Source organism: Cynocephalus volans, chromosome 8, assembly GCF_027409185.1.
Source record: "Cynocephalus volans isolate mCynVol1 chromosome 8, mCynVol1.pri, whole genome shotgun sequence".
Lineage (NCBI taxonomy): Eukaryota > Metazoa > Chordata > Mammalia > Dermoptera > Cynocephalidae > Cynocephalus > Cynocephalus volans.
Window position 1 is genome coordinate 53965353 of NC_084467.1, and position 22950 is coordinate 53988302.

Consider the following 22950-nt stretch of genomic DNA (forward strand, 5'->3'; position numbering starts at 1 on the left):
TCACAAAACAAAAAATTTTTGATAGCTATAGATGGAAGGGCAGGGTAGAGAAAGTCAAAATCCACATAAATAAGCTTGGCACAGCAGGGGATCCAAACCCAAGGCACCTAAGGGATCAGAATCTAGGGAGACAGACCAAAATGTCAGAGTGTTGGTTTGAATGAGGAAAACTGAGGCTGAGAGATAGAAGTTAGAGATAGAGATAGATAGTGTTGAGTCCAATGTCACATCATTCATTAGTGGAACAACATAGATGCAAACTTGGCTCCAGGGTAAAGGCAGTTCAGATTCCATAGGTTAAAACAAGAAAAGGGCCGACGTGGAGAAACAGGGGCCAAAGAGAACACATTTCCTGACAAGAGTCATAAAAAAAACACATTCAGATTTAAGGGCAAACAGTCCCATGCACTTATGAATGTGCAGAATCCCTGTGGTCTTTTCCAGGATTTTTCTGTTTTGTAGATTAAGGAGACTGCGGGAAAAGCAGAAACATGCCTGAGTAGAAAAATCCAGATTTTGTGTATAGGCAGTCAGAGCCCACAATGCCTTTTCTCTAAAACCGTAAACATCCATGAGACCTTATGAAAGTAATTTAGTCTCTCTGGGCCTCAGTTTCTCCCTCTCCAAATAAGGTAGTTGTGTAGAATTAGCATTTCTCAAATTGGACTTGACAAAATTCTCAGGGATGAGGGGTGGTGGAGATGGTGGGTGGTAGGTGGAAGGAGTTCTAGTGATACCTCTGTTTGGGAACACCTGCATTCTCTATCCATCTTAGAGAGTTGAGGTGCACATGAAATGGGCATTTGTTCTTTCTGCCCAGCATCTTTTCATCCTATGTCCAGAAACAACCTGTAATATCTCTTTGGGAAGACACTCTTCTCCTACCTTAAGTCCATGCAGAATGGATTCCTGACCCCCAGCTCTAAGCATGACATATGACTCAGTGATGCCAAAGTATGGTGCACACGCGTGTGTGCACCCTTCCCCCAGGATGTTGCTGATTGACTCATTGGTGGGCTATGATCTAAGAAAATATTCAGACTGAATCAAGACCTTTGCTGAGAATGCTGGGATAAAGCTGCTCATTCTTCTCCACTGGATTTATACTTGGAAGAATATAGCCCTGAAAGCTACTGGTAGCCTTCTTGTCCAATGGGAGAACTTATCCAAGAATAAAGCCACATAATGGAAGCCAGAGTCAAAGAATGGAGCTATGCAAGTTTTTAATCACATCACTTTAGGTGATGAAACTTTTTTTTCTTTTAATCAAATCCTGATATTACTGTCCTGAAATAGTAGAAAAGAAAATGCTTTGGTAAACGCTAACCTAGGTAATTACTGACAGGCATTCCTTCCTGATCTAGAGTTCCATGATTCTGAGGCAGAAGTATCTTTACCACCAACTGACACCCTAAAAGTTGAAACATAGAGGGTTAATTTGGGGCCCACCCCGTGGCTCACTTGGGAGAGCGGGGTGCTGGTAGCACCGAGGCCGCGGGTTCAGATCCTGTATAGGGATGGCCGGTGCGCTCACTGGCTGAGCGTGGTGCAGACAACACTGTGCCGAGGGCTAATTTGGACAGCTCTGAAAGCACATTAAGCAGCTCTGTAGACCAAAGCAGTGTCCTATACGTTTTTCACCATAGGAATAACTTCAGAATGAACTGAAGATATTTATTATCATCCTGATGAAAAATTGTTAGTTAAGCAGAACTTATTTAGGAGTGAAAATTTAAGTAAAACAGCCCAGGTACCTTCTTTCAAATATGCCTACATTTTTGTCTTTTTAAAAAAATCATGTTTCAAATAATATTTTTTCTAAAGTATATTAAGTATAAACAATCAGTGTCCAATACAGTTATAATTCTACTTTACTAAAGAAGTTTTTCCTAAAAAAAAAAAAATTGTTCTTGTCTAGATCACATGAATTACTTTCTTAACATTAACTTAATCTGGAAACGGTGTGACACTTGGTCCTGTAAGCCCTAACAAAACTCATAATTCACTAGACAACTACTAAATTGTGGGCACAGCAGCACAGTGATTGGAGAAAATAAACAGAGCTTAGGGATCTAGATATATTTAAATTTATAAAAAATTTTTGGAAAAATATAAAACTTCATACAAGTAAAACGTTACATAAAATGCAGAAATAATAATCCATAGCAGTGCTGCTTCATGTCTTCAAGCTTCTAATTTCCAATACTTAGTAAAATAGTGGCAGAGAGGATAAAAGACGGGATTTGGAGTCATGAAGATCTAAATTTAAATCCTGTCTTCACTATTTAACTGCCGTGTAGCCTTGACAATTTATTTAAGTTCTCTGGATTTCTTTTATCTCCTCTGTAAAGTAAGGATAATAATACCTTTCTAGGATAGTTGTGAGGATTGAGAAAATGCATGTAAGACATCTAGTTCAATACCTGGCACATAACAGGTGCTCAATTAAAGCAAATTATTAATATTACTTTAAATTTCTAGAATATTGGGGCACCAGGAAACAGATATATATATATATATATATATATATATATATATATATATGTATATCCAGCAGTACTCTTCAAGCTGCAAGTGACCAAAAACCCAACTTAAACGAGATGGAGCTGAAAGTGAAATTTATTAGCCCACACAATTGAAAAATCCAGAGGTAGATTTTTCTGTCTTTCATTTAAACTTGATCTAGTAGCATGGTTGCCACCATCTCTTAGCTTTACTCTTCTCCACACTGGTATGCCACCAGAAGATAATGTGCCATTCAGCAAATCCATGCCTATATCTTCTCAGGATTCAGTCCAGCAAAAAGACAGCAACTCTTCCTGGTGGCTCCCATATGAGTCTTGGGCATTTAAACAACTTAGGTCATGGGTCTACTCCTGAGTCAACAAAGTTATTAGGAGGATTTGGTACTCTGATTGGCCAGGACTGAGACACATGGTCTATTCCTGGAGCCCCACCAACTGCATGGGAAAGAGATGGTTCTCCAAAGGGCATTTGGGTAGCTCCCAGAAATAATAAGGAGCAGAAAAAAATAAATATGTATTAGAATTTAAAATAAAATTCTTTTTAAATAAACTAATAGCAAAATGCCAAATAAGGAAACAGACATTCTCATGAATGAATGGGGTCTTCAAAAAGTTCACAGGAAGATCCATATCATCTTTTAATTCCATTTTTCCATGAACTTTAAAAATTACCTTTGGATTATTCTCAGTGGGCAATCTGGCAATATCTATCAAAAATTCAGGTGCATATTCCTTTACTCAGTTTCATTTCATTTATCCTACAAATAAATAACACAAGTGTACTAAAATGTAATTTAAAAAATGATCATTGAAGCATTGACTGTAACAGCAAAACACTGTCCATTGAAATGAAAGTTGTTTAATTATGATAATCCGTAAAGAAGAATATTGCCCGATTATTTTTTAGTAAGGTAGACCTGTATGTTCCGATATGGAAAGAAGTCTATATAAGTTATTAAAGGGAAAAAGCAAATTGCAAGAAAATACATACATATGGTCCTGCTTGTATAAATACATAAAAAAATATCTGGAAGAATATCCAAAAAATGTTTAACACTGTCTACTGCTGGGGAAGAAGTACTAGGGAGTGAGGAGTATCGGGAAGAAGACATTTACTATTTACTTATATCCTGTGAGGTTTTCATTTGTTTACCTGAGTACACATTACTTTCATTATTTAAAAAAATTTGTCTAAACATACCAGTTCATTGGACTATCTATTAATATGACTGACAATTCACATCATTGGCTCTCAAGAAACAAAAATATTTTGTTTCTATATGCTGAAGAAACTTATTAAATTACTGAAAACAGATGTAAATGGGATTTCACCATGAGACTCTATATATTTCCAGAAAGTATGTAAACCTTCTTGTTAAGAAGCAATATATAGTACAGCCACTATGGAAAACAGTATGGAGTTCTCTCAAACAACTACAGATAGTACTACCATATGATCCAGCAATCCCACTACTGGGTATACACACAAAGGAATGGAAATCATATGTTGAAGGGATACCTGCACCCCCATGTTTATCATGGCTGTATTCATAATAGCCAAGATCTGAAACCAACATAAATGTCCATGAATGGATGATTTGATAAAGAAAATGTGGTATATATACACAATGGAATACTGCTCAGCCATTAAAAAAAAAAAAAAAGAATGAAATTCTGCCATTTGCAGCAACATGGATGAGCTTAGAGAAAATTGTGGGGTTTTTTTTCCCCGGCAGGCTGGTGGGGGATCTGAACACTTAACTTTGGTGTTATAACACCACACTATACCAACCGTACTAACCCACCAGCCCACGGAGAAAATTATGTTAAGTTAAATAAGTCAGGCACAGAAAGAAATACCACATTCTCACTCACACATGGAAGCTAAAAAAGTTGATCTCATAGAAGAAGAGAGTGGAATAGTGGTTACTAGAGATTAGTAAGAGAAGGGAGAAGGGAAAATGGGAAGAGAGTGATCAACGGATACAAAATTGTAGAGAGATAGGAAGAATGAGATACGGTGTTCTATAGCAATATAGGGAGACTACAGTCAACAACAAATTACTGGAAAACTTCAAATAGCTAGTAGAGAAGATGTCGAATGTTCCCAACACAAGCAGGTGACAAATGTTTGAGGTGATGGATATGCTGATAAGATTATTGCACACTGTATAAATGTACCCAAAGATCACAATTGCACTCCATAAATATACACAATTATCATGAGTCAATTAAGAAAAAATAAAAAGAAGAAAAATTTTAAGAGACAGAAGTAGATTAGAGGTTATCAGCAACTAGGGGGAAGAAATAATGAGAAGTTATTGCTTAATGGATACAGAGTTTATGTTTAGGATGACAAAAAAAGTTTTGGAAATAGAGGTAGTGGTCATACAGCATGGTGAGTGAAATTAATTCCACACAACTGTATGTTTAAAAATGCTTAAAATGGTAATCCTTATACTATATATATTTTGCCAAAATAAAAAAAAAAGAGAAGCAATATAATGTTTTCATGTTAATCTAGCAAATTATCTGGGCTACTGAATCAACTTGGTTCATTTATTTACTTTGTTTATCGGTCAGACCAGCCCATCATAAGATTTTGCCACTATAAATTGGCCCCTGGGCTAACTCAGGCAGGCAGGCAGCAACTCCATCAACCCAATAATTAATCGGGCAGTCCTCCTCCATATGTCACGATGACTATTCATTAAAGCAATGCATATGGCTCTTACCTACATGTGCTAGCTTTTTGCTTTTATTCATGGTTCAACAAATTTATGAACTTTAGATCCAGTGGAACACAGAAAAATTGGTATGGAAGATATTATAATTAGGCTAACACTTTAAAATAGGAAAAGAAAAATTAAAATTGAGAAGAGATGTTGTTATTAACAGTAGAATTCATGACACAAACACATAGTGAACATCTGTTGATTGCCTTTTTCTTTTCTTTTCTTTTCTTTTTTTTTTGGTGGCTGGCCAGCATGGAGAGCCATACCATTGACTTTGGTGCTATCAGCAATACACTATGCCAAGTGAGCTAACCAGCCAGCCCTGATTGCTTTCTATGTACAAGATATGCAACTAGACCCTAGAAACATAAAAGGATATGAGGGTACTTAAAAATTTCCTGGGAAAACGGAATTAAAAGACTATACTAATCTTTTCATGAACTTTTTGAAGATCCCTCGTACATACGACATCATCCATACCCAAAGTCTTACTTTTTGTTTGAAGAGATACCATACATATTGAAAAAAATTAGTAATGGCATAAAGTTATCACTGGTCCTGTGGATTAGATGTCCTTCCCAAACTCCTTGAAGCTTAAATTGTGTCCCCCAAATTTCCAGGTATTGGAAACTTGGCCTCCACTGTGACTGTTGGGAGGGTGGAAAATCTTATTATGGTAATTGAAAGGTGGGGCCTGAAGAGGTGATTAGATTGTAGAACCATGCCATAGTGAATGGATTAATAATGGTCAGTGGCATGGTTCTGAGGGTTTCAAAAGGAGAGCATATGAGAGTCTCTCTCTCTCTCTGCTCTGCCATTTTGCAGTGTGATATCCTGCCATCACTTTTGCCACCACCAAGGACTTCACCAAATGTGTTCCTTGGACTTTAGACTTTCCAGTCTCTGAAAACGTAAGCAATGAATTTCATTTTCTTTATAAATTACCCAGTTCCATGTATTTTGTTATAAGCAACAGAAATGGACTAATGCAACTGATGACTGCCACGTATTTTTCATCATGAAGATTCTCATTCAAGATGTACAGAACATCTTAGTAGTCATGAGTGAGTAAAGTATATCATACTGTATATGTCATACATACTGCACAGAAATTAAACATACCACTTGCTAAAATAAGAAATGAAGATTACCAAATTGAATTGACCATAATAATATAAGTTTATATAATAAGTTACTAAACTTAGCTATGCGGAATATAATTCCATATGATTTGTTTAAGAATGTACATAAGAAGCCAAAACACTGATTTGGAGGAGATCCTTGAATTGTCACTCCGAGTGACATAAAATATAATAATAGCTAAGATTTACCTGTTCTAACTTTTACATATATGTATAAAATATATAATATTCATTTGTATAATAAATGAATACATATATTTATTTAATCCTCACAATTCTTTGATGCAGGTAACATTATTATCCCCACTTTATAGATGAGAAATCTAAGGCACTGAGAAGTTAAGAATTTTGCCCTAGGTAACTGTCATGATCAGACTTCAAAACTAGGTAGTCTGACTCCAGAGTCCATGCCCAAAACCGCTATAACAAGTGTAATTATTTTCCCTAAATTATCACTTTGTTCATAGTACTGAGGAGAAAATACAAGGCAAAGAATAGAAAAGTCATGATTTCTTCCTCCATTCTATAATTCTGCACTTTCTCTGTGGCCCCAAGCTGTGTCTTGCACATAATAAATGATCAATAAATAACCCATCCTAAGAAGGGACCGAGAGAATAGTATTTGTGACCCATATTCCCCACTTGTCTTCACAACCCCTGACCACATTGCTTTTTCCTAGAATCCTAGTAGAGATGGTTGCTCTCTTGCCAGAGTTCCAAACAAGAAGCATAGAGTATTTGAAATAAAAATAGTATGTGATAAAGCAGGGCACTGGTCTGGGAAAGAGATCTGACACTGTTTAATTATACGACCTTGGAAATGAGTGTTCATATTTGTCAAATGAAAGAGTTGAATTAGATGAGTGATTTTCAAACTGTGCTAAGAAGGAAGGAAGACAAGTAAGCATGTGAACAGGTGTGTCCTCTCTGGCTTCAGAGAGAATAGCTCCCTTTAAATCTGTTTTACATATTAAGTATATGAGATTTTGTTTGCATAAAGGAACTCAAGGCTTTACAAAGTTTGGAGACCACTAGATTTGATCGAATTCTTAAGTACTGTCTCATTTCAAATATTCTATCCCTCTTGACTGCACAGGCACACTCCAATACATCAGACCATTTGTCTGTTCCAACCTGTTCAAGAGACATTTTAACTGAATTCTTAGAATTCTTTCCATCATTACAATTCTGGATCTGTCCTTTCAAAAAAAGAAATTGATTTTTTTTCCTCTACTCACATTTATCAGTTCATTTTTTGGAGGCTCTCCTTTCCACATCCTTAAATAAGTAAATAGGATAACTGTGGTAATTGCCTGACCTGCAAAGTGTATAGAACTTCAAGGTTAATGTTCCTGGCACAAAATTTTCGCTACAAACAGCAGAATTCCTCTAACCCTTTGCTGAGGCATCGGTTCAATAGTAAGAGAAAATCATGCCATGTATTGAATTACTCAAAAGAGAATTATCCAAGTCCCCTGATGATCTAACTATGGCTAAACTGTACTCTAAAAAGAACTGTCTTAAAGAACTTTAGGAAAGGCCCTCACCATAGACATAGTAGACGACCCAAATACGCATATTTAACAAAACAAAAAACAAATCCTATATATATCCAAGAATTGGTACAGTCCTACCCCAAATGTTATGCTAATTCCCTGTTTCATTTTATAATTGTGAACTAACTTCCAAATGAATGAAAAGAATTGTTACTATTAAGCCTATCCATTCTCTGAAATTCCTTTAACCAGTTTTCATTAAGGACTGTCAAACACATACATCATTTAGGGACTTTTAAATATAAATTTTATTGAAGATATATTACATATGGCTTAACATGTCAGTTCAGCAATGGCCATCAGCAATAAGCATTACTCCAAGAGTGGGATTAATTAAATATTCTAGCAAACACAGTGATCCAAATAGCAAAGAAAAATCCTGGGCACTGAGCCCAGATTTCCCACCCTCTCTTCTGGTGTGGCTCATCTGTCCCTCTCAGATAAACTAGACAACCAACAATCTTTCTTCATTATTAGCGAATGTGTAGATGTGCAATAAATGATCAGACTTTTTCATCAGGTGTCCTGTTAAATTTTTTAAGCAGAAAAAAATTGCACAAAATCAAATTGCCCCATAAAAGGTATTTTTAAAACCAAGGAGAAATAAAAGGTAACTCCCCATGGTAATCAGCAGTTCTCCTCTAACTTGACTTTACCACTTCTCCAGTGACAAGCTGAGAGATGATCCTGTTCTATAATTATAAACCTGTCTTTGCTATGTTATGAAGTTTTAAAGTATTCCAGCTTGTATATTCCGGTGAATATGAATCTCAGCTCCACAGAAACCAAGAGATTCAGAGCAAACTCATGGTTGGTCTTGGTCCCACAGATATTACTGTTTTTGTGCTCATGAGTTAGGACTGACACTCCAACCTTGAATCTTAGCTCTAGATCTGATCTTCTTGATTTTTGTGATCTTAATCTAGGCACTAATCTATTTTAATGGTGAGGAGATAGGAAGAGCTCCAAGTAGAATATTTACAAAGGGTCTTATTCATCAAACATTCATAGTTCTTCTCTCAGCTCCCAGCAGCAGCTACTTCGTGACACAATACATCTATCTACCCAAATCAAAAATGACCTGGCAACGACCATTTCTTATCGTCACCAAATCTGCATTTCTGGGATACAATGTACCTTAAATTTCAATGGGGAGGCTGTTAATAAAGTAAAATCTTTGAAACTAGAGCTTCTGACAAAAGGAACAAACAGCAAAAGAGCAGCATATTTGTAGCCTAAAAAGTTTTCAAAGCACGATCAAGTACATTACATAATTTTATCTTTCCAATAAAGTTATAAGGTGGTTATGGCCTTAAGTAAGTCACTTATCTTCCGTGAACTTCAGAATCCTCACCTTTAAAATGGGGATAATATTTCACAGGGTTGTTGTTAGCTAGAACAAAATAACACAGGTGAAGTACTTGATACAGAGTAATTTCTCAATAAATGGTATCCAGGGTTTTTTTATTATTATTATTCCTATAAATAGAAGAAATATTGCTCAGAGAACATAAGTAACCAGCCCAAGGGCATTCAATGTGTAAATTTTATTGAGTACCTGCACAGGAGTGTGGATAGAAAAATGTGTAAGATCCAATCTCTGCCTTCTATCTAGTAACTCACACTCACCCTTAGTAGGAAAAACAAGTTCTAGAACCAAATGCTCTTTTCATTCCATTCTGATGCAAATCTAGAAAGAAAGAGGTAAACTTAGACCTATGTCAACTAACATTTCTTTGGTGAAAAGCATTCTTCCTAAGCAGTAGATTTTGTTCACTGTGGTTAAGGGTATTGATGTCCCCGCCCCAACAATCTCAATCCCACCCTCACTATCAGGAAATCCTTTTTTTTTTTTGGTGGCTGGCCAGTGTGGGGATCCAAACCCTTAGACCTTGGTGCTGTAACATCGCACTCTAACCAACTGAGCTACCCAGCCAGCCAAGAAATCCTTAATAGTGGGATTTTCTTCCTCTGACCGGAAAATTCCTTGTTTTCGTGTAACGCTGTACATTTTCAACTACTCTTACTAACCTAATTTAACTAACTAACCTAATCTTCCTCACAATTCTCTGAAGTATTGATTAGAGAAGAGGAAATTGAGACACAGCTATAATTGTCATAATCCAGACTAGAACTAGATCAGTAGCCTCATACTAGTTTAACTGCTAGTTTAAACCTGCCCAGTTAACTACAGTGACCTATATTGAAATATTTTTGTACTTTCACCTAGGTTCCTTTTCTTTCTATTTTCTCTGAGTCTCCATGGCACAGTCTAATTCTCCTAGGGGGTCTAATACTGAACCTTGCATTTGAGGGATTCCCTCAGGCAATATGTTTATTCAATAACCCATGTAACATAATATAATATCACTATCTCACATATGGCTATTACTTTTACATAGGCTAGATCCATAAAGAGAGATGGAGAATGATATTTTGCATTTGTTTAGCACTCTTTCAAAGTGCTTTGATATCTATTATTCAGAGAGGGAGAATGGAATTTGAATTTAAGAGTAGAAAGGATGTTAGATATTCTCAAATCCGGTGTTTTTTAACCTTCTTTGAATCACTTGCATATTTGAGAATCTGTCAAACACCAAAGACCTCATACCCAGAAAGATGTATATATGAATATATATGCAAAAAGTTACATCATTTCAAGGGGATTCTGCTCTTATTTGAAAACTCTCACTTTACAAATAAGGAAGCTACTATTTATAATAGCATCCCAATGAGGAGGCAGAGCAAGGATTATTATCTATATTTTCCAGATCTGGAAACTAAGGTTCAGAGAGGTTTCAAGACTTACAGCTAGTTAACGGCAGTAGCAGAACCCAGGATTCTGGACAGTCTATGTCTTATTCTTCCAGATCACATCATGGTCCCACAGCACTATGGTAGAATCTCTTCACCATAAGAAAGATTCCTACAGTCAACAGTTTATTTTACCCTCCATAACACACATAATTCTTGACCTCCAGTGAAAAAATTCCAAATACAAAAACTGTTCACAATAGTAGCTCATTTCTTTAGAGAGTTCAGGAAGGTTTCAGTTATCACTGACACAGTAAATATTGAAATTTAGAAATCAGAATTGCAAACAACTCTATAACTTCTACACTGCTAGTTAAATACCAAGCTGACCAACTTCTCCTTTTAGCAGTAAATGAGTATCCCTGAACCCAAGCAAAGAAGGCAAAAATGTTAGCACTTCTCTTGGATGGGTATGGGAAGGTAGTATTAGCATGCTATAATTATATCTAACACATAGGAGGTGCTCAATAAATATTTGCTAAATGAATAAATGAATTTGCCAATAAATATCAGTGAGTTTTTCAAATATTTTATTTTTTCACTTTCAAAAGTTATATTTAAACTAGGAATACACTCAAATACTGTACCTTTCAATTAAGATCTAAGTTAGACTAGCAACAGCATATTCAATACTAAACTAAACTATACAAAAAAACACAACAACTATTTTTCAAAGTGTTCACTTAGATTTGATCAAAACAGTGTATGTCATTAAGATTGTGGTTCTGATTAATTTTGTTACTATTTATACAATCTCCCCATACCAATAAATATATGTAAAATATTTATTGGGAAGAATATACCCTATATATGTAGAAAATATTTAGATATATCAAGAATGTTATAACATTTATGATAAATTTTAAATTTTTGCAACAAAATAACTATAAACATTTAATTTAATTTCCCTTAATATCAGACTGTCTTGCTATCCTCGAGATTTCCATGCTTCAAGAAATCTTTCCTTGTAAGCCAAAAGCTTCCAGGGTATATTCTAGGGTGTTGAGCATTTTGGTATTTAGAAAGAATCAAAGAAGCTGTGTTTTAGCATTGCTCATTCATGCTGGCTTTAGTAGACTTCAAGTCTGAATTTTAATGTTTCATCATAGCAGTTTTTCTGTAATAATCTGGATAGATTAAGAATTTTTTACAAAACAAATGCTTAATAAGGCAATAAACCTGCTGAAGAAATAAATTAGCAGGCAGGTTATGCTTTTAGGATATCTACACTACAGAAAAGGTATTGTACCCACTCTACCTAGTGATTAGGTTTATATTGCAATGTGACTCATATGACTCACTGTACTGAATAAAAATTTAGGCAATTAGTGATCTTATTTCTTAGGAAGAACTGCTTGCTATCGTATATTAACACAGATCTTGCTGAATTAAAATTGTTCACAGTCAGCAAAAATAATTTCTGCACTGTAATGAAATAATGAAATAATTATATGCAAGGGAGGATTCGTGATCTTTTTAATTATTCTATTCTTCATTTTTAAAAGGGCTATTTGAAAACGTACTCTTATAATTGATTGCTATAAATCAGTCAAACTCATTCTAAGGATCATAAATATTCTAACTTTTAAAAGACAAAGAAATGCTAAATATTCAATGGAATACTTCAATATTCAGAAAATTTAATCTGGGGGGAAAGGATAGACTGCTCTTCAGAAAATAAAAAAGTAAATTTGTTGTCCCATGAAAAATGAAATATCTTGAATGTCAGTAACAGAAATGGAATTAACAAGAGATCTTTTTATTGTTTTTTAAGGTCATTAGGCTGTGAATTCTATAATTATGGAAATTGTCAGTCCAGTTCTGTAAGAATGTTTGCTCCCATCCATAAGGTAGTGGAATGTTCAATCAGTCTCTCTCGTGGGAAAGTTAGGTCATAACTGTAAGTGTACCAGCAAAATTGAATTAAGCAAAGAGATTTCATTAGTATTTATAGCCAGAAGGCATCTGTAAAAGTACAGGGCAAAGAAGTTATGTGGAAGTCAAAGGAGAAAAAAAAATGGGTTTCTAGTGACAAAGGAGAATCTGAAAGAGATATAAGCGTATAATGAATAAGAGCTATTGAACGCCACTGCAAAGAGGGAGTTGCAAAGATGTCAAACATTGATTTTCTTGTGTATGCCTTTGGACTACATATGTAATTGTTTGGATTTGCTGTCTTCATGGTACAACAATATTTGTTGTCAAAGGTTAAAAAGCATGATGTAAAATAAGCTAAAAACTGAGAAACCTGATGGAGAATTATAATAATCCTCCACTCAGAATCTCGTTAAGAGGTCTCTGGGTTTTCTTGCAAAAGAACATTTTTAATTAAAAAAATGGTATATATTTTTCAAACAGAACACAGAATCCTTATTGTTAGTTATTTATATTATCAAAAATCATTTGATTGACTTTCAGCATCATTTTTAATTAAACTAGGTTTTCACTTATTTTATTGAATATTCTTAAAACCATATATCTAATTTTGAAAGTACACTTAAACCACACTTAATTTTTTCAGTATGATTATGATTATAATATGATTATAATTCAATTAACACTATACTGATAATAAAAATTCCAATGTTACTCCTGTAAAAGAAATCTTTTCTATAACATTTTCCTTTTCACCACTAAAACTTCAGAAAGAAAACTTATGTTTTAAAGTCTATATATATAAGCATATATATTTAATAACAAATTTCAAACTCAAGTAATCAAATTAATAATCAAGTGAGTACGTTCAGTAGATAAACAAAATGCTTTTTTTCTAATATTTTTAGGGGTTATTTTCCCTTGAAAATAAGACTTGAATTTAATATTTAAATATATTTAAATATTTAAAATTAAATATTTAAAATATTTAAAAATATTCAAGTCCTAACAAAGAATGTTAACTATCATAATGATCTTTTTAAACAACAAACTTATTTATTTCATTTTTCTGATTTTGTTATCATTTATTAGGAACTTGAATATTTATTAATATTATCTTATTCTCTTTCCTACCTCAAGAAGTTTAAAAACAACGGTCAAACTCTCCAGGGGGATTTTATTGCACTTAAAACCACAATGACCACAAATTAAGAAAAGAAAATTTTTTAAGAAGTATGAGACATTTTAGGCATTAGCCTGGGACAGGGATACAAATAAGGGAACAGTATAATAAATGGCCGAAGCCTATCATTTTACCAGTTCAGAAAATACTACATAGGAAAACTGCAGAGAAGACTCTTTCTGCAGCACAAATAAGTTTCGGTTTTTATTTTCAACTTCTCACTCTTAACGTTATTAAATATTTAATAGTAAAGTAAAACAGACTGTCAACGTTTTAAGTCTAGTGAAACTCAAGATATTCTTTTTCCAGTGTTTTGGAAGCATGTAGGACACGAAAGAGATAATCCAACAGAAATGGTAGCTTCTCTCTGAGGTAAATACTTGTCAGAAACAAAACATAATTCAATTGCACTCCTTTTCTGAAAAGGTTGCTTGTGGAATATCCATCATAAAGTCATTTCTATTTCTTAAGAGCTATTAGTGCCTGGCCCCTCGGCTTCATTAAGACTCTCTTTTTCAATATGTTCTTTTATTTTAGACTGCATCCCACTTCTCAGCTGCACAGGGCACATTGCAATTTCTCAGCTCCCCGGGGAGATGTCGGCCACGCCCCCCAACGACTGACATACAAGGACAAGGTAGCAATGGAGAGGAAGGCGGATTTGTTGGTACTAAGTCAGAAACATTTTTTAAAACCTAGAGGTTAAAAGGGAGTTTGGTCAAGCCTCAGAGAAAGAGTGCTATATCATTTAGTTGACACTAACATTACTATGCTCCCCATTAGGAGGGTATGAGTCTCCTGGCCCGTTAATCTCACCCAATGTTCTGGTGGAGCTAAAGAAGCTAGAAGTTTTGAGAGTCCCTGCTGCCAGACCTCAGTGTTGCCTAAGCAAGCATTAAGAGATTATGGTAATAATAGGTGTGCTTACACCAAATAAAAGGTTTCATTAATCAAGCCATATTGAGATAAACCTGTCACTGGACAGAAGAGACCAGAAATCAAATGCTGTGAAAGTTCTGACAGATTGTTAAATAGAAACCCTTTAAAATAGAATTTAATTTACTGTGATATTATAGATATTTATGCATCAATAGGCAAGTGCAGATTGAGTTCAGAGGTCAGCTCTGGTATTTGAAAAATAAAAGCACAGAATGAAAGAAAAGGTGACAGTTACCTTTGTCTGAAATTAGGGTTCATTAGACTAAATGGGAAGGTTTTAACTGATTCATGTAGGGAACTGAAGCATGGCATGTGATGTGGTGTGCATTATTGGATAACAGGCACATCCAATTAAGGGATCTTCATCCTGTTAAAGACTTGTCTACAAACTTAAAAAAAAAAAAAAAAAAACCCAAGGGCCAGCCACAGAACTGCACATGTGGTCGTAGTGGTCCTCTCTCACACTCCCATAGGTGAACATGGTTCCTTTGTTTCAGTCTGATTAGGAGTGGTAGATTTTGCAGTCAGACAGACCTAGTTCAAATCACAGCTTTATTCCCAATGACTCATGGGAAATAAAAGAAAACAACAAAAACAAATAACAGCTTTGCTACTTACTAGCTGTATGACTTTTGGCAAGTTACCTTCTTTTAGCTTCACCATCCTAACCATAAAACAAAGACATTGCCAGTGCTACCTCATGGGGCTGCCATGAGGCTTGAGATCAAGTTAGCAAAGCACTTAGCACAGTGGCTAGCAGTCCTCAACATCAGTAGTTATTTGTTCTTCCTTTTCCTTCTCCTTTCTTCTCTCTCTCTCTTCTCTTCCCCCAGACCCTTCTTTGCCTTTTGTCCCTTCCTCCTTTTTAATTTTTCCCCTGCCTATCCCATAGGACCCACCACGGGCACCAGAAGCACCTCCAGGCATTCTGTAGCCTTTGTGGATTGAAGGGCCCGCTGATCTTTGGTTTGCCGGCAGAGTTCAAAATGAAGTTATAAAAGGCCTGTTCATTCATACCGCCTCTTTCATGAAAGATTGTTGGAAGTTTTCTTGGCTCTAAAATGTCTGAAACTTGCTTGTTCAAACTGACAGAATAAAGTTCTGCATTCTACAAAATTGATCCACAGGTGCCATCTTTCTTTAAAGCCAAATCAGCGCATTGCCACAAATTTCTTACAGGCTAGTAGCTAAAAACATGTGACAAATCACTAAGAATTGTTTAATAAAATTTTTTAAAGAATCCCACACCTCTAATGTTTCATTCTCGCAATTTGACATTACGTATTTCAGTCTCCTAATTCATGTTTCTAACACTTCTATACTTCCCGGGTTTTGTTTTGTATTTTAATGTTTGTCTCTTAGTATCTCTGTCCCATTCCATTTATCTCAGTTGAAAGAAAACAGAATCATTAAAAAAAAGTTTGAATAATATATCAGTGAATAATAGTTGTAGAATGGGGTCTTTGTAGAAAAACAGAGAGCACCTTACCAATATGTGGAAGGCAGCATACAATCCTGTTATTAGCATTCCCAGGTCTCTAGAAAACAGTCAAGATGATTCAAAGTGCCACAAAGTAGGTATGTGTCTTTGAAAAAGTCATCTGTTTTCCCTGAACTCTCATGATGGTTTAGGTGCACCTCCTCTATACTCTACCTAAACCCTGTAAATACCTGAAATTTGAACCCTTCCCACATTATTGAAATTATCTGATCCACATATAAACTATTCATAGGCAGAGATGTTATTATCTTATTTATCCCCTGGCCAGTGGTGATGTTCTTGACAAATGCTGCTGAATTGATTTAAAATATTCATATCTAGGGGATGGCTGGTTACCTCAGGTGGTTAGAACATGGTGCTGGTAACACCATGGTCCAGGGTTCAATCCCTGTACTGGCCAGCTGCCAAAACAAACAAAAATTCATATCTAGGCCTGATCCCTTGCAACTCCCTCCTCTTTTATTAATTGAAAGTGGCATAATTGACCTGTGTGTAAAGATAAAAGGACTCAGACCACTTGAAATGATTTAATACTAAAACAGGAGCTCTCAGAAAACTTCTCTTCAAATAAAATTTGCTCAAACCATAACTCTCTTTTGAATTTGTTGGTGTCATTTTGGACTTACTCTTTATTTGTATTTTAATAGAGTCATATTTCAAAGAGAAGTAGAAAAATAAAAGTATCTTTCAATTCTTAGCCACCACTATCCCCTCCAATAAATAAATCATTTAAATTTTCTGATCCTCAGTTTCCTGTTCAATAAAATTAAAAATGCTGAATAAATTCCAAGTGTAGATACAGTATTTGTTTCCAAGAATCAAATTTCATAATAAAAACATCTACATTTATTAGTATTATTATAGCTTTTTTTGGCAGCTGGCCAGTACAGGGATCACACTCTGGAGCTTGGTTTTATCAGCACCATGTTCTAACCAACTGAGCTAACCGGCCAATCCAATTATTATTATTATAGCTTTAAAGTTGAGAATGTTTAACTTTTGTCTTATCAATTGTATTAGTTATCTATTGCTGCATAACAAATTATCTCCAAAATTTAGCAGCTTAAGACTATAGGCATCTATTATCTCACATGCTTTCTGGGATCAGGAATCTGACAGTGGCTAAGCTGAGTGGTTCTGGCTCAGTGTCTCTCATCAGGTTGCCATCAAGCAATCAGCTGGTGCTACAGTCACCTGAAGGTTTGGACCAGGGCTGGAGGATCCACTTTCAAGATGATTCACTCACATAGCTACTGGCAGAAGGCCTCCTTGCCACTTGGACCTCTTATGGAACTGTCAGGCAGCTGGCTTCCCCCAGAGTGAGGGATCCAAGAGAGTTTAAGGCAGGAGCCACAATACATCCTATTAGCTAGCCTTAGAAGTGGCATATCATTATTTCTGCCACTTTCCATTGGTCACACAGACCAACCCAGATACAATGTGGGAATGTACTACATAAGGCCATGATTACCAGGAGGCAAGGGATCATTAGGGACCATCTTGGGGCCTGGCTACCACACCAGTAAAAATTAATATCCATATCAATAAGCAGAGAAGTAATAATTCCTTGGTTTTTCAGGAGGTGAAAAGCCAGAGACCAGATGATTTCCCAAGAACTGAATTAAACTCTGTATTAAGCTACTTCAAATAATAATAAATTAATCAAATAATTGGATGTAACTGAGGTTCTGACTCCTTATTTGAGTTCAAACTCCTATGTCCTTTGGTTTTTATATCCAGAACTCTTCAATGTATTACTTATCCCCTGAATTCACCAAAAACAAATTCACCTTCCCCAACTTTACCTATAACTGCAGCACTTGGGGTTATGGGAAAGTCATATTTCTCCTAAGCAAAAACCAACATCAACAACCAAGATAGAAAATAAACCCACACCTATGCATATATGTGCTAGCAATGCAGATCAAATATTCAGTAGGTAGCACTTAATTTTATTGCATCAGTTATTTTCAATACATTATCTGGTTGTTCAAGGATCATATGAAATGAGATTCTTTGATTTTCAACGGGAGTATAGAAGTCTGAATCTCTGTGGTTCTGACAAATCCATCTCCATCAAAAGATAATACATTCTATATTCTACTTCCTAGGTCCTGCATACTGAAAAAGGAAACTGGGAATTGAGATCTTGGTTCCAGCCCTATCTCTGCCATTAACTTGCTGCGTGATCTCTAGCAGGTCACTTGGCATTTCTGATCTTCAACTCTTCTAGGGCTAAAATAAATTCTACAGTTCTGATTCATGTGTGTTTTCAGATGAGCCCAGCTTGCTTATCCTTATCTACTTTCAATTGCAACTCTAATTTCACTGAGTTTTATGCTATATTGCATCAGAAAGCAATAGGACGATAGCTATTCTGAATTTATATCAGGCTTTCCTCCCTCTCCCCTCCCCATCCCCCCAAATACTGCTGGAAAATACTTTGTAATATTCACGGTGGGAGGCTCAAGAGAAACAAAAATACTCAGCCAGTAACAATGGAACCTAATTGGAGATAAATTTAGGTACATGAACATTTTTAAAAATATTTTTTAAATGGTTTTAACAAAAAATGATTGCTTGTAGAATAGACAGAAAGATGTCTTTCCCCAAAGGATTCACTTTTCACTATGTTTGGCAGCATGATGAAAGGCAGAGGAGTATGACTCCATGGCAGTAGAGCATATAATACTCTCATCAGCTGGCAACCAATTTTCCTTAGAGGAGGTACAGACACAGCTAAGTCAGGCCAAAAGTTATGAATGTCCCTGAATTCCCACGGGAAAAGAGTGCTGTGCAAAGAAGAGAGTCTCATCTATTGGGCCTAGACAAGCTTGAGGAAGAAAGAAAAGTCCTTTAGCAATTTCCTGACAAAAAGAAAAAGGAAGATATGTAAGAATGTGAGGGAAAGAAATAAAGGTAAAGAAGAGAAAAGTTAGAGAGAGAAAATGGCAGGAAAGTGCAAGAATGAAAGGAAAGAAGGGGAAGAATTGTCCAGGACCAGAAACTCATCAAGAGAGCTTTGATTATCTTGTTCAGTGAGGTGCCCCCACCACCTTCCTCAGTATCTGGTGTACAGCAGGTGTTCAGTACATGTTGAATGAATAAAAGAATGAGGATAAAGGAACAAGAAACAGCTTTGAAAAAGGCAGGATATTCATCTGCTTCCAGCTATGCACAACTCCAGCCCAAAATCTCACAACCGAACAATGGATATGAGCAAGGTAAGAAAAGGCAGATGGATCAGTACTAATCTATTACCTGTCTGGAAAAAAAAAAAAAAAAGAAACACAGTCCTGCTACTATATACCCTGTCACTTTCTTATTTTCTTTTATATATTAATAATATGTTTCAATTAAGCACCTCATAAATATTTTAGAGTCTCCTGTTAAGGAAGAAATAACATATAAACTTTATTTATATGCCAGTTCAAAAGAATTTGATGGTTCTAAAAAAAAAAGAATATTTTATTTATTTATTTATTTTTTGGTGGCTGGCTGGTACAGGGAACTGAACCCTTGACCTTGGTGTTACAAGACCATGCTCTAACCAACTGAACTACAGGCCAGCCCAAGAAGCACCTTACTTGTCCATAGAAATCACATGGTCGTCTATGTCATCTCTTAGAGCTCTGCCAATATATCAGTATTAAAATAAAATTGTCAAGAAAAAGCAACTGAGTAAAAACTATAGTATTTAAATGTTTTTTAGGACTTTTATCCTTCTGCAGAATTAGTCATTTTTTTTTTTTTTGCAGATTTGGTTCTTTGGTTAAATACTGACACAAGATCAAACTGCATTTGCGTTTGAAACCTCAGTTCATTCCCCTTCCACAGATTATTTTAGATCTTTGTCTAACACAACTATCCCTTTAGGACCAGTCAGATTGCCATAGTAATTGTTCAGTGACCCCAGTTGTTGCAACTTTGACACAGGAATGACCACAGTTCTAGGTCAGCTTTCATTTCACCCAGAAATGAAGATGCATTAACAAAAGCGGGACTACACACACACAGACAGAATCACAAATACAGTATCTGTTACAGAGAGGAAACAGATAAAACAGTATCCATTTTAATACCACATAAAGACTCAGATTGAAAATATTATTTTTTCCTTCATCATTCCTCTCTTTTAAAAACACAAAAAAGATCACTTCCACACAGCATTTTAATCATAAATGTCTTTGTTTAAATTAATTATAGTCTTCAGTGGAAATAAATCAAGCAGCCTGTTAATAACCTATAGAATGTTTTTCTAAGTTCATATCTTGAAGTAAATAAATATTTTAGAAACAAGAAAGAGATTAATTTTTTCTTAATAAAATGAATTTCAAATTATCTGTTTTTATGTCACCTTAAAATTTGATTTTTGTTTTGTTTTGTTTTTGTTGGCTGGCCAATCTGGGAATCTGAACTCTTGACCTTGGTATTATAACACCATGTTCTAACCAACTGAGCTAACAGGCCAGCCTGAGATTATTTTTAACAGAGAAACTTTAACAGTAAACATGTTTATAAAATTGGCTACAATTATGAGGAATTGAATTAAAATTTATCTGTAAAATGAAAGAAACATATATTTCAATTCTGTGCCCACCCACATGCTAAGTGGAGGAGTGTAAAAGTGAGATGAAACACTCAAGGATATAAAATACAAGATAATATATACTTAAGCAATAAGTTCTGCATGTTCACATTTTATCAAAAAGAGAGCTAGTTTTTAAATTGGCCAACATTACATTCTAAGAGGGGGCCAAAACATTAATTCTTTAATTCATTTTAGTAGTTTTCCTTATGTAGATTTGTGTTCTTATCTAGAGCTTCTCAACAAATTAATATTGAAATCATGTCAAGCATCTTTTGCAACCATAATGGTATGAAACTAGAAATCCATAACAGGAGGAAAACTAAAAAATTCACAAATATGTGGAAATTTTTAAAAAATGCTCCTGGATAACCAATAGGTCAATGAAGGAATTAAAAGGGAAATTGAAAAATATCTTGGTGGTTCAAGTGCAGTGGTGTTTACAATTAATTGATCAGAACCAGTTACAGATTTCTTTGTTCCTTCTACATTCCCACTGGTTCACTTGACTTGCCTTAGAAAAAAAATTTTTTAATCATCGTGAGACAAACAAAAATGAAAACACGATATACTAAAACTTACGGGATGCAGCAAAAGCAGTTTTAAGAGGGAAGCTCATAGCAACAAACTCCTACATAAAAAAAAGAGAAGGATATCAAATAAATAACCTAACATTAAAACTCAAAGAACTAGAAAAGGAAAAACCTAAGTCCAAAGTTAGCAGAAAAAAGGAAATAATAAAGAACAGAAATAAATGAAATAGAGACTAGAACAATATAAAGGATCAACAAAACTAAAAGTTGTTTTTTTGAAAAGAAACACAAAATCAACAAACCTTTAGTTAGACTAAGAAAAAAAGAGAGAAGACTCAAATAAATAAGATCAGAATGAAAAAGGAGACGTTATACTGATAGCACGGAAATACAAAGGATCATTGTTGGCTAATATACCCTCCGCCAGAAAAGTAAAATGGCGTTAAATACCAAGATACACAAAATGGCACCTGAGAAAGTTTCCCAGAAAACCCCCACCCAGAAAAATCCCCTAGCTGCCACGTCACCTTCCCACACATGCAATTTTGCCCACCTATGAGAAAGTCCCAGCTCAGCTTAAACCCCACTCCTTCCTTCCCCTTTTCTCTTAGCCAATAGGAACAGTCCAGCTCAGCTTAACTGGATATAAAAGGCCCACCCGGATTCTCCCTGTGGCTGCTCCCACTTTCGAGAGGGCAGCCTGCTTGTTCATTTTGCCTGCCTAATACACTTCAGTTGAGTCCCTGTCTCCTGGTGTATCTTATTTTGCGCTCGGGCCAGGGTTTTTCCTTTCATTGCTGCCATGACTCGAATGGGTTTCCCCACCCCTAGTGGGATCCCATCCGTTTCTCTGCCCATGGCCCGGAGCCCACACCAGTGACAACACTCAGCCCGGCCCTTCTTCCCAATTGCCACCAGCACATCCAACACCGGCCTTCTAATCGGTGAGTCTTTGGATTACCGCTTTCATTTCTCTCTGTCTCTTTCTGTCTCTCTCTGTCTCTCTCTGTCTCTCTCTCTCTCTCCCCAGGACTCGGCAGGGTTAAGCAGGGTCCACCCTTTCCCTGCCCTCTCATTCACTGCAGGGTTTCTCGTTTCTGCCCTCCCTGCCCTCTCATTCACTGCAGAGTTTCTCATTTCTACCCTCCCTGCCCTCTCATTCACTGCAGGGTTTCTCATTTCTACCCTCCCTGCCCTCTCATTCACTGCAGGGTTTCTCGTTTCTGCCCTCCAGGCACTTGCAAGCCCTGGCACCAGGCGCCCCAAAGCTCTATGACTCTCTAGGGTCCCTCAACCACCAGAAACCGGTGACAACTGCTTTTGGTGGTTTGAGACCTCTCAGTACCCCAACCAAAGCGGGGATGCCCCTTTGGGTCTGGTACTTTCTCCATCCTCATGGGGGGTGCCTCCTCTCTCCCAGCCGACTCCCCTCTAAAATGTCTCCTGACTAATCTTCACACTTTGGGTCTGACTCCGGATATTAAACCAAACAAACTTGTTAGGTTTTCCACCCAAGAATGGCCCAACTATAATTTAGATAATCAAAACAGGTGCCCTCC